We start from the raw sequence: 16,116 nt of genomic DNA, 5'->3' as shown, positions 1-16,116 counted from the left end.
TCCTATAATAAACCCCAGCTGTGCTGGCATAGTTACAAAAACCTTCTCCAGACCAGGCTGTGTGCCAAGGCATTTGTAGTTACCCCTGAGAAGCCAAATAACTGAGCCCAACCATGCTAGATATTCCAATGCATGGAAAAAAGTCCTTTGTAACCTTGTTATGTCTGAAAAAAAGTCTGCCTATGGAGCAAAAAAAAAAAAGTGTTAAATTCGAATCATGCCCTGTGGTAGAGCTGTAACCCCTCAGGGGACAGTTCTCAGAGAAACCTCCACCCAAAGAAACCCGAGGTTAGACGTGACCTGACTGAAAGAGCCCTTGCTGAGATCAGGAAGGGACTGTTGTCACTGCTGTAACACCATGTAAATCCACAAAAGGCAAGTTTACCTGTCACGCTTCTGCCTGTACACCCTGAGCTCAGGAAGTGTAATTCCTCTGTAAACTTTATGCCTATTGTCCAGCAACACCTGTTCCCAAGAGTGAGGTTATGCCAAAAAGTGCTTAAAAAGAAATGGAGCTGTATGTAAGCACAGGGAACAGTATGCCAGTGTACCCCAGTCTTATATAAAAGAAAACCCAGCTATTTGGGGATTGAGAAATTCTTCTTCCCCCTCCTCCCTCTCCTGTAAATCCCATTACAAAACCAAATGCATCGCAGACATTTTTAGAGTGTTCTTTTTTTTCCCATATTCAGCTCGGGGCGAGTGGTGACTAATACTCAGCGAAGGCCATGGGTTTCAGCCCTGCCCTGCCTATGCCTATGTATTTGGGGGGGATCTGAATCAATGTTTTGGAAGAAAAACTCCCAAACATTGGGCAACATGGTGTGTATCTTGGCTGCCTCTAGGTTTCACCTGACCCTTGGAGCACTACAGCTCATTCCCATCCGGAATGCTGACGGGGGCTGGAAAGGGTTCAGATGATGTGCCATAGGGCTGACCTTTTCCTCAACCTCATGACAAAGTGTTTACTGAAGCCCTGCCCTGAGTCCTCTGTCACCACATCCCGGGAATCACTCAAGACTACAATGAACAATTTTCTGTTCTCCCAGAACCCTCAAACAAGTACATCAAACCATCTCTTGCCACCCTATTTTAGGTTGTGATGCTTTAGATCAACGTTCTACAGAACTGCAGCACATCCATCACACTTTAAGAGGAGAGCTGCCTTGTTTTTTTTTTTTCCTCACTGAACTTACAAAACAACAGTCTTTGTCTCCTGCCTCCTTCCCCTCGTACCTATTCCCTTCTCTAAACTCAGTACCACAATTTGTGTGACTTCTCCTCATGAGCAGCAACCAGAGATGCCATTCTTAGGGCAGGACTCACCACAGGCAACAGTCAAGTCCTCTCAGCAAGGTTCCCTGGAACCAGAACACGAGTTCTTTCAAAGGGCAATGGACAGACATCACCTTGCCATCCCATAGTGCTGTAACACTGGAGAGAGGCCTGTCTCTCTACTCATCATATAAACCAAGGGAATGGTTCAGAGCAATTTCAACCTCTGGGAAACTTTATTCTCTGCTGTTCCAAAGCTACAACAACTGTGGCATAAGCTGGGGAGAAAAATTTAATCAAGGTATCATGTTAATTGGCTACAAATGTATAAGTTAAAATTTCTGGGAAAAAGCAATTGTTTTCCATCAGAAAAGACATCATTTTTGGGTCATTAACCCAAAGTTTTCTTGTAAAATGCTGCCCACCAGCAGGAATAAGGACATTACAAGTACGTTCCTTTGTATTTAATAAAATCAATCATTATTAAATATTACAATGACAGAATGGGGAGAAACAGCACACGGGGAAGAGCCTCAGACACATCAGACTCACTGCACATGAGCCTCTGTGTGAGCACTAACCCTTTATCTGAGGGGTAATTAGCTCCAAACAGGGATGTCAGCAGGCCAGAGATCTCAGACCAACTGGCCTTTTTTTTCCTCCACTGTAAAGGAAAGAAGTCAGAGGCATTTTAGAGCAAAACTGAGCGTACAGTTCTTTTGAGAGACAGGTGGTATAAGCCAGTATAACTCTATTTCTGCAAAAAACAACATACCAAAGCAGGGGAAATGTCTCTGCATTAAATGCAAGTAACAGGGGATGGCCAAGGTCAAAGACAGTCGGCTTAGAGTGACTCCCTGATGTCACTTCCAGGCACACACCAACATGCCTGAGGTCAGACAGGGCCTGTAAGTCCACTCACAGTTCATCAGACTAAAAGACCACCCACTGTTTAGCTAGGGTTTTTCTATTGCTTCCTGAAAACATGTTTTTCTATTAAATTCTTGGACTAGTTTCCTAAGACGGGAAATAAAAACAATGAGGAAAGGAGATTGGGTTAACTCACACACAATTTTTTCCACTGCACTGAAATATTCAGCACTGGACCAGTGCGGAATAAGCAATTCCCAGCTCTGTGCTCCTGACTGCCCAGCTCTGTCTGGGGAGGCAGCTATTTCCTTTGCCTGATAACGAGCATCATTTTGGCTCAGTGGCCGTGACCTTCCTAGGCTTGTCCAGTCTGACCTTATGCTGTGTCTCAGGGGGCTGGCAACTGATGCAGATGGAATTCTCCCTCACTGCCTTTTATGAGGAAGGGAATATGCTGTTTAATGAAGAGAATTAAGCAGATTTCAGCACAGTCACCTATTATTTTTGTTATTACACTGGGCATTGTGTGGCAAAACTGAAGTCAAGTCCTCTAAGAAACATTGTCTGGAGTGAAAATTCAGGTTAGTCCCCGAGATGATTTATATTACTTGAAAGGAGGTATTTCTTCTGTACCCAATGGCAATGCAAAGGTTAAAAAGCATAAGTCTAAACCACCACATTAAAGAGCATAAACCCCTTTAGCAACAGGCTCTTCCTTTCCACCTCCCTTATCCAGCAGACTTTGGGTTCAGCCTCGTTTCCAGTATCTGCTGATCATGGCATTCATATCAGACACTTTCTTAAGGATAAAAATCCCTCATCCTCTCCTCCCAGTCTTCTCATGTTTTTCAGACAGTACCTTGAGGTGTTCTTCCATTTAGTTCCTTAAAGCAAAAAAAAATTTAGTGCACGGAGTAGCCAGTGACACCTTCCAGATACACTTTTGGAATTGTGATCTGTGCCACACCATCCTGGACTAGATCTTTGCTTCATAACATAAAAAGAGGAACTGTAAAATTGTATAAAACCCTGAGCATAAGACAAGAGCTTCTTAAACAAATAGATGACTTGAGCTATATCAAATTTTGGATTTTGATTTTTTTTTTTTAATAGAAATTTTGTTTTAGCAAGCACAACACAACTCTGCTGAGCCTGTGTAAGTCAGAGTCTATGGAGTGTCTCTGTCCCAACATGACACATATCAGACTCCTAAATTCTAGTCGGGACATCCTTTCTGACAAAGATCAGTCTTAGAACATGTAAAACGGGGTATTTGTCTTTTAGTAACACAGAGATATACCCAGTACCTTGAAGAGAACCACAGAGCTTTCATGCTATCAGACCTTTATCAGATCATTCACACAGGCTCCAGAAAAAGCCTTCCCATGGGGCTATTCCTTGAGCCTTCTGCTACAGCTCACTCCTGACATTCCCTGTCCAGACTGGGTTTGAGCTGCAGCCAGGACAGTGACATCAGCATCTCCTGCATCCAGTCTCAGCAACCAACCACCTTCCCACTTCAGGGAATCCGCTGCTTGTCTAAGAGTTCAAATTCCAAGCTATAAAATTTTTGCATCAAAATTGACACAGCAGCATCTGCTTTACTGCTGGATAAAAAGCACTTTTATGACTCAACCAAATCAGTGGGTCATAGAATCATAAATTCACAGAAACTACCAAAAAGGGTTTTATTTACACATCTTGAAAACAAACAGCAGCTTCTATTTCTAAAACATCTTTTAAAGCCTTATCTTGGAACGATGTTAATTTAGCAATAAAGTTATCAGCACATGAGATAAGTTTCTTCAGTTTTGAGTGATGAAACTGAAAAACCCACAGCAGTGATTTCCACAGTAGGATTCTCAAACAAAGTCACAGTTGTCATATCTGCCAAGCAATCAAGCACACGCTTAACTCCATGCAGGTTATTTTGTCTAGCACAGATTGCTGTTAGAGGACTAAAAAGAGGACTAAAATTTTTGGATAAGCCCCTTCTAATTATGCCAAAACTTCAGGAAGTTTTTACAATTTAAGGAACCATATTATGTGCTAAAGGGTAAACTTTTTAAGGGTGATTGGCAGATGCCCAATGATACCCAGTATTGCCACTATGTTCATGAATTCATTTTAATTCACACTTCAACCAGGCACTCTCCTTTCTAGCCCTGTATCTTTCACTATGTTCTCACCTTTGCTTTTCTTCCCCACATTCTGTTATCGACTCCACACGTTTCAGAAGGAATCAATAAGAGAACTACTTCCACATCTCACAGATCTGTTTAGGAAGCTTGCTTTCTGGTATCTCCCTCTCTTGTGGGCACTCTGACATCTGATAAAGGATAAGCCTTTTCCCAGGGTATCCAGCTCCCACTCAACTGTCTGTTGCCATGGCACGTGTGGTATCTCTGCTTACTTTGATGGCAAATGCAAGTGACTCCAGTCTCTCACTGTCAAAGTTTTCATTACCATGATCCAGGATTTTCTTCTGCTTCAACCCAAAACAAAGACTAGAGCAGATTCAGTCAGACAGATACATTGAGAAAAGCCTTTGGCTCCTTGGGAGGAGTCAGCCTGTCAGGGTAGTCCAAATGTTTACTTGGTCATGATTTTATCCCAGTTGAAGCACAGCCAGTTTCATCTCTGTGTTTAAATTGTTCAGGCATTTAAAAGGCTTCTTGCTTGGAAAGACACAAGAAGAAACTTTTTTCCTTATTTATATCATGCTGTTTCTTTACATAGCCCTTTCGCTGCATTTATCAAGCTTATTTTTGGTTTTCCCAATGTGATGTAGATTTGAATTCACTACTTCATTTCAGACATATTCCTTTTTTAAACACTAACATCACATCTGCCTGACATCAGCCCCAACTGTCAGGTAACAAGGAAGCCAATGTGGCAAACACGTGACCCAGAATCATTTTACCACAAAACTCACTGCCAGCAGACCTGCATCTTCACCTGTTCATGCTTTTCGTTAATGAGGCTGGTTTAGCTCTTCTCCAGGGCCAGTTTCCCACACAAAATGTTGCAGCCAATGAAATAAGCCCCTGCATGAAGCTGTATTATTTCTGGTGAAACAGATGGATGTGGCAGTTACAGAGTGAGGGTATGAGCCTCTGAAGAGGCTGAAGGTATTCTGCATTTGAGAAGAAGCAGGGTCTGCCTTTCCAGCTCAAAGAGCAGGTACAGATTTGTTCATACCAGGTATTATATAAATATATGCACGTGGATGACTGCACACCTGAGACCAATTGGCCTCAACATGAGAAAACGGAGATGAAAGTAAGAGGACCATATTATCCACCCCAAAAAGGGAGTCCCAGACCCCACGCTGACTCCATCCCAGGAGGCTCTGCACTGAAGGCCCATGGCCTGACTCTCCTCTCCCTGAGAACAGAATGGTTGAGGTTGGAGGGGACCTCTGGAAGCCAACTTGTCCAACCCCCATGCATGGGAAGGCTGCCCAGTGAACGCCCCAATGGCTTCTGGATATCTCCAAGAGCAGAGATTCCATTTCCTGAGGCACATGAGGAGGTCAAGGTGGCCTTTGGCCCCTGAAGCACTGGCCAAAGCTCAGTACATAAAATACGGAAGATAAAATTTGCTCTTAATAGAAAGTGTATTTTCCCAAGGAAGAACATTTTATTTCCTGAAAACCGGAAAAGATGCAAATGCAAAATGTTTTAGCCTTATGATTCAGTTAGAAACAATGCCACATACAGGCAAGACAGCAGTTCTAAAAGGTTCTTTTGGCTGTGAAGGATTTTTAAGAGCTTTTTTTTAGCCAACAAAATATACATATTTATTTAATCTTTAAATAGAATTAATCTTGAAGGAAGCATACGTTTAGATCACAGGGAAAGAGCATGAAATTCAAACAAATTACTCTTCAAATCTAAGATAGAATGGCTTACAAAGCCTCAAATTCCAAGACTTTACTCATTCCAAATACCCCTTTACATATGAAAATAAAATGAGAAAAGCATAAAGCTCTTCAGACAGAAAGCATTTTTTGAGTGCTTTCCAGTCCTGGTGAAGTATTGACAGAACAATACCTTAATTTCCTTTGCGACTGGCATGTTCTGGCTGTAATTTTTCCTTCAGAGAACTCAGACATTTAATTCTTTCAGAAGACTGAATCAATGAGCTAACAATTACTGTAAGAAGACTTATGTTGGCTGAGGATGTGATCCTCAGGCTTTTTGTTTTGCGGCCTCAAAATAAATTTTACTGTGTCATCCTTGCCATCACCACATCACCTCAGGGCAAACGGGAGCTGACTCTCTGAGAAACCAATTTTCATCTACTGACGGTGGAACCAACTAAATCAAACCTGGCATTTAAACTTTAAAGAAACATTCAGAGCCTTGGAACCGTACTGTTTATGTTCTAGAAATGACATTGAGGTCATTTAATATTTTTTCTTTGGGGGCAAACAAACCGCAACAGCGTAAGAAAGCCTCCATCCAGCCCAAGAGAGGGAAATACAAACTGGAAAAACTGCCAAGAGAGAAGATAACAAAATACTGGCATCTGGAGAGCTGTCTGCTTGGCAAGCATGAATGTCATTTACAAATGTTTGCTCTTAATTATATTCCTGGAAGACTTGGGTGAATAACACTGTTGTGAAAATTGCCGCTTCCAAAACACTGCCACTTCATCATGTTGAAATAAATGCAGCACTCGTGGAAGGGAGAGTGTACCTAAGGATATCACCTTAAAAAGTGGGAACTTGTGCCTCACAATGCCCTGGTACCTGCGAGACAAGGGGGAGGAAGGATGCAGCTGGGTACAGGGTACCCACTGAACTCCCAGCTCCTCAACAAGCTTCTGGAGCAGGGAAGGCAGTGTTGCTGGCAAGGTGCCACCGGGGTTTTTCCTTCCTGCCATGACACAGCCAACACAGAAGGGTGTATCGGGACGAAGCTGGGATGTTATTTTTTGGTCTGTGTTTGGCCTTAGCCACCTGCAGTTAGTTTATATTTTCTCCTGCCAAGTCTTCTGATAAACCAGTGAACTTGGCCTTGGAGGGAGAGCTTCTGTGTAAACTGTTTTAATTGGTCTGTTGTGATTGGTCAATTGCTCGTCAGGGGCAGTTGGAGGACAAAGTGATGAGGAGGGTGCTGAAGGCCATCCCCCAGACTCAATTGGGAAGACCCCCCCAAAATCACTGCGCCTGCGTCAGGGGATTTCCAAGGTGCTCACGCACGCGCAGGAGGGGTGCACTTACATAACAGAAGGGGTGGGATTCAGAGCCCTGACGGGGCGGTGCTGGCCACACCTCCCCGGGGCAGGTGCTCTCAAAAAACTTTATAAAAAGCTGAGACGCTTCTTGGGGGGGCCGGCTCTTCACGATGGACCAAGTTGCTTTCAGCGGGGACGCCTGCTTGAAGTGGGAGCCTGCCACCCCCCATGAACCCGCAGCTGCTGCAGAGAGACTTCATTATTGGTTAGGATGGGTAAGACTTGTTTACAGGTGATACCTTGGTGAGTATGGGGGGGGAGCCTTCTTCCTAGGGTCTTTTGGTGCACTTTTTCCTCCGCCCCAATCCTTCTCCCTCAGGCGCCTGTTTTGTTTTCTCCCTTTTCCCTGGTTGGCCACCTTTTCCTAATAAATAGCTATTATTTTTGCCAACTAGCAACGGTGTTTGGTTTATTCACCTACCAGTATCTCTCGAACCTGTGTTTTCCCTTTGGCTTAGTCCCTTCCCTGTTACAAAGGGCACAACTAAGAACAAAGAATTTTCTGAAATGACATCAGAAATGGGATTGAGCCATCAAGTTGATGTCATACGGGGCCCACACAGTCACCAGACTGCACTGGAGAGGTTGGACGTGAGTATTTGCTGACAGCTGAAGGCTTTATAGCTCCTTGCTCATCTCTTTTTCTGGGCAAGCTCCGTCTTAACAAGATTTTCCAGGCAAAATAAAAATAAAATTATGGCATTAATAAAATAAGGGTGAGCAAACAGCTCCATTCCGAGAACAGTTTGGCAATTTCAGAAGAAATATGTCACAACTTCCCCAGCTGAAAACATTAAGGACAAAATATTTTTGGAGGAATGTTCTATCCAGTCAGAAACAAAGATGGAAACATACCAAGCAATGTTTTTGTGATGCCTCCCATACTCAGCACACTGGGGGAAAGACAAGATGATAAACAGAGCACAGTGAAAATTCCAAGGCTTTGAAAGGGGCCAGAGCTCAAACCCCATGATATTAATACTGAGGTGCACCAGCCTATATGACTAAGGGCAATAAGAGTGAATTAAACTAAGTTCATAAATTCCTATTGTTTACAAAAGGATGCTTCTTAAAACAACATCCTTGGGAGAACAAAACAGTATCTGTTTCAGTCTCAGTAGAACTTCTTAAATTAAACACCCATCTCGTAAAAAGTGAGGATGTCCCTTCCCAACTTCTGGAGCACTGTGTTCTCCCACACTTTCATTTTTCAAGTTGCTTAATGCCCAGAAGCACAGTCAAAGTCTCCTCAGGGTTAAGCTCATTGCCAGTGGCAGGAGTCACCAGCCCATTGCAGAAAGGTGAGGAGAGACACAAAATCCTAGAACAAAGCAGAATTCCTGATCCTATTTCTGAAGGATCTTCTCAAACATAGAAACGGAACCCAACTGAATGAAACACCATAAAGTTCTTGGGGCTTCTTATTTAGAGTGTGTCTGAGCCACAGCACACTGCACTCACCTCATCCTTGGTTTGAACTGCAGGCTCTGGTCTAGGAAAATGGGACACGAACAAGGGTCACACAGCTGTAGGTGACCCTCCAAGACTTGAATCTCAGGCACTGCCAGCAATAACTGCCGGGATGGATTAAAGGAGTTAAGAGATCCCTGCTTGTTTGTTTGGCTGTGTGAGAGGAGCCCTCAGGGCACCACACACAGCTCTGCTCACTTCCTGCCTACAGGAACAAAACAATTGGGAAAGAAAGTGCTTAACAACACATCTGCAACAGCCCTTCGGTGACTGCTCTGTCCAGCAACTTCACCATGCTTCTTGGGCCCATCTTCTAGAAAAGCAGATGGCTGCACTGTCCATCTGCAGTGTTACTATTTTCCCATCACTACTCTCAGCATAGAAAAAAAGAATAATTAAATTACCCTTATAAAGGTAACACGCCTCAAATTCTGTAGCACAGACTCTGGGACTCTCTCTGCTTTCAAAATGTCACAGGTTTACTCTGGGGTGACAATGCAAGTCCAAAGTACTCCTTCACCCTTCTTCCCACTGCCCCATTCTGCTTCCCAAGTCCCTGTCTGGTGTCATGGATGCACATCCCTGTACATAAATCCATCTAAACACATCCATGCCTGCCCATCATACAGTCTTCATATTTGTATTAGCAATTGAGTTGGTCTTGTCACGGACAGAAATCATATTGCAAACGAATCAAGATTTCAGTTTGCTGAGGATTGACATTGGTGAAACTTATAATTGATGTGAAGTTTGTATTGCTTCACCTTTAAAATCCTCTTTAGCAAAATGCCATCAAATTCAAAATATTTGCTGTTAACAGGATTCTTGCAGGGTCCAATGCACAACAAATTTCTAGAGACAAGCTTGTTAATTTTTGAGTTTTTGGTGACAAAGGTTACTTTGGAATAATAACAGGCCAAACCTGCAGACAAAGTCAACACACATTTACACATTTTCCAGTTTATCTGACAATATAAGAACACCTGCTGGAAGCTGAGGCAGGGCTTGCAGCAGAGCATGTCACAGCCACTGTGAAAGGATCAGAGTCATGTTGAACATGAACTAGCACAATGGCCACAGTCTGGGCACTTTGACCCATGATGGTCTCCCATCCTCTTTCACTGTGATCAACATTATGTGACCTCAAGTGATTATTATGTATTTTTATTATATTCAGGGAGGGATATCTTGTGGCAGCTGTCTTTTCTGCTCTGGCAATAAAGGCTCTTCCTTTTGTGCTACAGGTTTTGGCTCCATGAAAGATTAGCTAACAAGAACAGATGAATAATAATGTTAGCCTTAAACACAGGAGACTCTTTTGGAGTTTCCCTGTTTCCTCAGGAGGCTGCTTTCAGAAGTTGTGAGCTATCAACCATGTTTTACATGGCTAATGGAGCAAAAATGCTCCTGTTTGTTTCTTCCTTTTTTAGCCAGCTGTAAAAAAACCAGAACTCCCTGTTGTGAAACACACAAACACAGTCCCCAAAAAACTCCACCTTTACTATTTCTCGGCCAAGAAGGCAAACGAACCGTGTGTATCTCACTACCTTCGCCTGCCCGAGTGTCACCCTGGTTCTGGTCTGTCCTGCTCTTTGGCTACCATCTCCCTCTGCCCAGTTTCTGAGGCAGCACAACACAGCACATCCCAGGTAGAGCATCAGCGGCATCTCGATGACAGCCATTAACACCCACTCTGAGCAGTCTTCTGTCTCAAAAGGATGTCACTCATTAGGTCTTTTACCTCCTTCCTCCTCAGCGAAGAACCCCTTTCCCTCAAAGCAAATCAACACAAGAAGAGCTAGAAACATTCACATGCTCTGGTACCCTCACCACTTCAGACTCCTTTATTGTGCAAGGCAATTGTGCTGATAGAGCCCTAAAAACAGATCCTGAAGAAAAGGGCAAGAAAAGCCCGGCATGACTCTCCTCGGAATGTCCAGATCATCAGTTACAATACCACAAGTAGCAGCAGTTTGGATGGTTTGCCTGGACAGTTTGGTTCTGCTATTTCTGCAAATAATACAAGGAGGAAGATGGAATAGCAGCAACAGAGAGTGGCCAGGGAGGGGAGGAACACGTCAAAGTGTGTTCTCTTGCAAAGGGAGAAGGCATTTTCTTTTCAGAACAAGGTCAGTAAAAAAAAAAAAAAAGAAAATAAAAACACACCAAACAAACAAACAAACAAAACAAAACAAAAACCCCAAACCAAGAACAAACAAACATAATAAAAACCAATCTCAAAACCTGAGGAGAAAATAATAATGGGAGAAGGAAAGAAACAAAACAAAGCCCATGATGTTTTCAGTGAATTGCTTGGCCAGACACCATCAGAACATGCTGTTCCAAGTACCTTACAAAACCAACAAGGGAAGGCCCTTTACAGCTGGAAAACGTTTCCTTGCCTCCAAGAAAAAATTCAAGAAGCATTTCATTTTTATTAGTGTAGTTGGGGGAAAGTTGCAACTCAGTATTCCCCCCCTCCAAAATAAAAAAAAAGCGCCACCCTCCCCCCCCCTCCATTTTTTCAAAATGTGTTTCCTCCTCAAAAAGATCAATTACTTGGAGCAGCCAAGACTATTATTAATTTAAAAATTACTACAGTATCATATTAGGGTAGCACTAATAATGACAGATTTAATCTATCATGATCTTCTCTATGAGAACTTACATTCCTGGTTAGTAGAATGAGAACTACAGTTCCAATTACTTTTTTCATCTCTGTAGATCAATACATACTATATGTATTCGAGCTATTAGCACTTTTATTTAGATTATATTTAGATTTTAATATCCCCTCTAACATATTGGCAGATGGTTTATATTTTTGCTGTTTTCAGGAGCAGAAAAAACATCCAAACCAGCACTTTCTGTTATGCTTTTAGCACCCCACACTTACCTGGTCATTCACATCACCCAAGTCCCTTAAACGAAGGGTTTTACTGCCCAGACTTGCTATCAGCCCTCAGTTGGCTTGAAAATCAGTTCTGAATTGCAACTGGAGGCAAACTGAGGACCTTGTAACTGGTAGTGAATAAAATCAGTTATCTGAACCATTTCAAGCAATGACTGGTTAAGTATTCTTGCCTTTGGTTAAGTGTTGCTGGACTTCAAAAGCCTGGGAAATGCTGGTCTAAAGACACTTGTACTGAAGACACACCAGGGTGCCGCTAAGTGCTTTATAATGTTTTGAATTTCAATGAACTCCCATGTATCTCACGTGCCAAATCATAGCTGGCCACCTCTGTCTCATCACTCCAGTGCAAAACCAAGTGGCAAATCACTCCTCTTGAACATGACATTACATTTCCAACTGCTGGTAGAAATGGTCCAAATCAACTGATTCCACCGAATCAGACAAGAAAGCAGCTTCCTAATCCATCTGATCCAGAACTACAGCCATAGGGTAAGGCCAAGACTTGATTTGACCTGGATTTGAAAGACCTTGCCCTCCACTTTATGCCACCTCCTCCCAGTAGCCCAATTCCTCAGGGCCATTGTAAACCCTAGAGTTCCAGCCTGGGGATCACCAGGATGCAAGAACAGTGGCAGCTGAGATGTACAGAAGATTACCCCACTAGATCTACTCTCACTAAACAAATAAAGCCCTTGGGCAGACTTTTAGTCTCTCAAAAAAACACCAAACAAGGTTCAGAAGCCAAGTGCCAACACCAATTTTACCCTTCAAGAAACACACAACATGATGGAGACTTGCCTACACCAGGATCTCAAACGGGTGGCAGCTCCTTGTAATATTCACTTATGTGTACCCATCACCCCTCCCCTTCCTTCCTAGCTCAAAATTAATTCCATCAACATGAAAACAATTCGGGTTAATTGCAATTGCATCATCTTCTGCAGGATCCCACTGCCAACCCTGCCATCTGAATGTGCAGTTGCTAAGGCAACGGGTGTGAAGAGCATGTTTTCGTGCTGCCACATGCATGTGAGCTGTGCCAACATCCGAGCTCCTGCAGCTGGGGTGGATTTAACACCTTCCTCCCCAGGAGCAGCCCGTCCTTACTTCCATTGCAGGGTTGTGGCAGCCAGCCCTTGGCAAGCAGCTACTCCTCCTCTGCAGATCGACACCTGCACAAGAGGAACAGATGGCTGCAGCTCAGCTCAGCAGGATCAAGCAACAAGGATGCTGGAACAACTCAGCTGAAACATGCAGCAGTGCCAGACTCCATTTGTAGAAGGTTCAGGGCACAGAGTTCATCATGTACATAATTAATGAGGAAAGAAAAAAATCCTTTGCCATCATTTAAGAATTTTGTTCTGACAGTTTCCCATCTACCTGTTGTTCCCCCCTCATCTACTTGCAACACACAAACAGAAGTTTGCATCACAAACTTGGGGTACATGGTCTCTGCCTTGACAATTTTAAGCTGGAAAACAAGATTAATGTGTACAGAAACCTTCCCTTCAATCTCTCCGACTATATTCCAGGGCAGACTTCTTCCCAGAGTTCAGCTCTTAATACCTTTCCTATTTCTTTAAGGTGAAGGGTTTAAACTTAGGTCAGAGCCTACTTTGCCTGTGACCTTTTATAACACTTTTGAGTCTGCAAAGCTTAAGATCTTCTATAAAAATTAAGGTGCCCTGCAACCATATATACACATGTGCATTTGGCAAAGAAACAGCTGACTTAAAACTTTTCCATAGATACTGAGCTGTAGCTGAAGATCACAAGCTAAATGTGCTTTTAATGGCACATAAAACTATTTGTAAGTGGCAAACAGCCTCTCTGCTGCTGCACTTGTGTAATCACAGCTAATCACAGCATACAAAAGTGCCTGTTAAAACGATCTCCAGTGTAATCCAGGAAGTCCTAAAATCCTCGAGTAGCCCTGTACAAAGCAATCATGGAGTGCATGTCTGAACATACCCACTGAGGGTTATTATTTGGCCTGTGGAGGACAACATCCATGGTGTTAAGGTCTGGGATGTGACAGACACATAAGGAAAAGAAACCCGTTAGGATTTATTTCATCTCAGTGCAAGGCCAAGTCTTTCACAGCCCTTTTCTCCTACAAACACATCCCACAGAAGCACAATGAACGAGCAAGCTGCAAGACACTGGTGCCTGGATCACACAACCCGCAACCTGAAACCACCTTTGTGTTCCCATCAATGTCTGAGGAATATAAAAGGATGTGTGAGCTCCCTCAAAGCTCAGCAGAGGCTCATCACCTCTCTTTGAAGCGCATTTTCTCACCTGTCAGATTCAGGCATGTTCCACATGCGCCTGTGTTTCCAGTACAAACACAAATGTCACAGCACACAGAGCTTTGCAACTTGTGCTCATCTACAGTTGAACAAGAGTCAATAACCACCAACAACAGAGAAATGTGAACAAGAAAAACTTCAGCTATTTCAGCACATGACAGCAACCTTTGCAGAATAAGTAATATTTTCAAGAAGAACAATAATTGGATCCTACAAAGCTTGAGGGGTGAGGAGGAGAGGTGGGTAGAGACCCTTATTTTGATTAAGCAAGAGCATTGCTATCACCTCATATCTTTTCTTCTGGAAAGAAGTGGCTGAAGGGATTAAAAAAGCATGTTCAGATCTGAAAAAGGGATCATTAAATCAAGAGCCACACGCCTGAAGGGAGCTGGGGGTATGGGGAGAGGTCTGGCAAGCCAGGTAAGTGTCACTATACAGAGGGACTGTTACAATCTAAACACTTTGTCACACAGAAGGCAGCAATTTCACTAGACTGTACTGCTAGAAGTCCACATCACTCTGCCATGCCATCTTATGGCATCCCCCTTTAATGTCCATTCTCCTCCAGCTCTGGATTCTCCCCAGGCCCCATCCTGGCAGGTATCCCAGGGTGTGATGAGCTGTCATTCTGCTCCATGCCCCGAAACTGTTCTTTCAGTGCGTGGTCATGCAACTGCTCAACCCCTGGTGCGGTGCCAGGACACCTCCCTCCCCTGCCAGCACCCCTGGACTCCGACACAAGTCCCAAACTTAAGCAGATGTCTCTGGTCTTGTTCACAGCCAAACTGAAAAGCAGGGTTAGACTGCAGCAACACTGTCACAGAACAGGCAGAGGAATTAAATGATGAAGAACATTATCTCTGAGGGGCATTTAACCCAGGTGTTCTTACACCTGACAGCCAAGTTTTTCATGATGCTCATTCCACAAAATTTATGAGGACTGGGATACTGTTAAATATTCTGGAGGGCTGTGACCACAAATCCTGTGGAATAAAGAACATTAATGCAAAATCTGTAAAGGTAACCCAGACTAAGTGCCCAGGCAGGCAGACATGTCCTGACCCTCCGCTACCTTCCAAAGGAGGGTGAAATCTTCTTAGACAGGTAGAGAGGCAGAGGAGCTGTCGGGGTTCAAATCAGCACTTGTAAATAGGAGGATATTTCAGCTTCTGAGACAATGTGTCATTTTCCACCAGTTAAAAGCAAACGAAAGCTGGTGCTGCCTCCAGTAAAGGTGCAGATGCAGAGGTCAGAGCTCCTGCATTCTCTGGCAAAAACCTCAGTCCCCCTCACAGTGCCGTGGATAAATCACCAACCTGCTCATCCCACACTTCCCAGTTTGGGAAGTAGGGAGACACTTGCTCTGTTTATTCCTACATGCTGTATAATGACAGCACACAGCATCTTATTTCCTGGACTTTTCACTTGCATGGTGATAAGCACACCTGAAAACACAGGAAAATTGGTGAGAAGATGGAGAATGGGGCCCATGGCACAGTGTTTCTAGGAACACAGGGCAGGTTCTCCACCTTCAGCCACGTATCTGATCTTTGACACCAGTGAGTTAATCAAAGACAGCAGTGTCCCTTCTGTGCCCTGGACACAAGAGGGGTTTCTTGGGAAGCAGTTCAGCAGTCCTGTCACACGGTGTCTTTCTGTGCTGTCTTACTGAACACAAACCAGCTCTGTCTTTCCAGAAAATAAGGGTGCAATCACAGCCCTTTCGTAAAGAGAAGATGCAGATGAAAGCAAAACGGGAGCTTATAAAACACAGGGTCAAGCAAGGGAGCCAGGAAAGCACATGATAAGACTCATTCTGAAGGATCAGACTATTATTTTCCTTTATGAGTAACTAAAGAACACTGTTTACCTCTGAAGCAAGCTTATCCACTCTTTCCCCACATGCCTGCCCTGGTTGGAGGATCACTGCTGTTTGTTTAACACTGACAAAGAGGTCCTTGGGATTTCATACTTTTTGCAAGGTCAGTGGAAAAAAAAAAAAAAAAGAGACAAACCCGGGGTTTAGTTAAA

General features: G+C 43.5%; 1 protein-coding gene across 1 annotated transcript in view; it reads right to left on the bottom strand.

The window, feature by feature from the left end:
* Window positions 1–16,116, bottom strand: part of LOC135421723 (calpain-5-like) — a 55,021-nt gene that overhangs the window by 27,479 nt on the left and 11,426 nt on the right. The gene's annotated exons all lie outside the window — the stretch shown is intronic.

Source organism: Pseudopipra pipra, chromosome 13 (genome assembly GCF_036250125.1).
Source record: "Pseudopipra pipra isolate bDixPip1 chromosome 13, bDixPip1.hap1, whole genome shotgun sequence".
In the NCBI taxonomy this organism is placed as follows: Eukaryota; Metazoa; Chordata; class Aves; order Passeriformes; family Pipridae; genus Pseudopipra; species Pseudopipra pipra.
The sequence above is the reverse complement of the archived record's forward strand: the minus strand, read 5'-3'. Positions and strand labels throughout refer to the sequence as shown.